Source organism: Microtus ochrogaster, unplaced genomic scaffold (assembly GCF_000317375.1).
Source record: "Microtus ochrogaster isolate Prairie Vole_2 unplaced genomic scaffold, MicOch1.0 UNK47, whole genome shotgun sequence".
Lineage (NCBI taxonomy): Eukaryota > Metazoa > Chordata > Mammalia > Rodentia > Cricetidae > Microtus > Microtus ochrogaster.
In genome coordinates, this window is record NW_004949145.1 from 258,651 (window position 1) to 259,646 (window position 996).

A 996-nucleotide genomic window follows, 5' to 3' on the forward strand; every position below is an offset into this window, starting at 1 on the left:
CACAGATCTGCACTTACAACTGAATCTGGTAACTTCTTCAAAACTTAAACCTTGGACTGAAGAGAGGGCTCCATATTTAAGGCCTCACGCTGCTGTTGCAGAGGACCTGGGTTCCATTTCCAGGACACACACTGGTGCATAACCATCTGTAACCAGTTCCAGGCAACCCAATACCATCTTTGAGCCTTCACAGACACCAGGTATTCACTCAGAACATAGAAGATGGTAATCTCCAAGAGTTCTAGTGTAGCCTGGTCTACAGAGATAGCTCCAGGCTCGCCAAGCCTACACTGTAAGACTATACCTAATCAAACAAAGAAAGCATGGGTGGAAAGCCAGAAAAATTGTTCATTTGCTAACAGCTCTTACTGTTCTTCCAGAGAACCTTGGCTCCATTCCAGCATCCACAACTCCAGTTCCAGTGACTCTGATGCCCACTCTGCCCACCAAGGGAATCAGACTTATGTGTGATGCACATAACACAAGCCCACAAATGTAAATAAATCTTAACAACAATATACGGTGATGAGCCAAAATTAAAACCACAAGTTTATGCTACTACATAGCTTTGTTGGTGTTGTTGTTTTGTTCTTTTCATTGTTATTGTGTTGTTCTTTTTATGTTCTTTGAGACAGGGTTTCTCTTTGTAGCCCTGGCTATCCTCCAACTTACTATATAGACCAGGCTGGACTCAAACTCACAGAGATCCAGCTGTCTCTGCCTCCTGAATGCTAAGATTGTGCCACCATGCCCAGGTATACATAGGTATAAAAAATGCTAACATGAGGCTGGAGAAATGGCTCAAAGTTTAAAACCACTGGCTGTTCTTCCAGAGGTCCTGAGTTCAATTTCCAGCAACCACAAGGTAATTGATTCACAACCATCTATAATGAGATCTGGTGCCCTCTTCTGGCCTGCAGGCATACCTGCACGCAGAACACTGAATACATATTAAATAAATAAAACTTTTAAAAAAGAGTCTATAGGGCCGGGCGA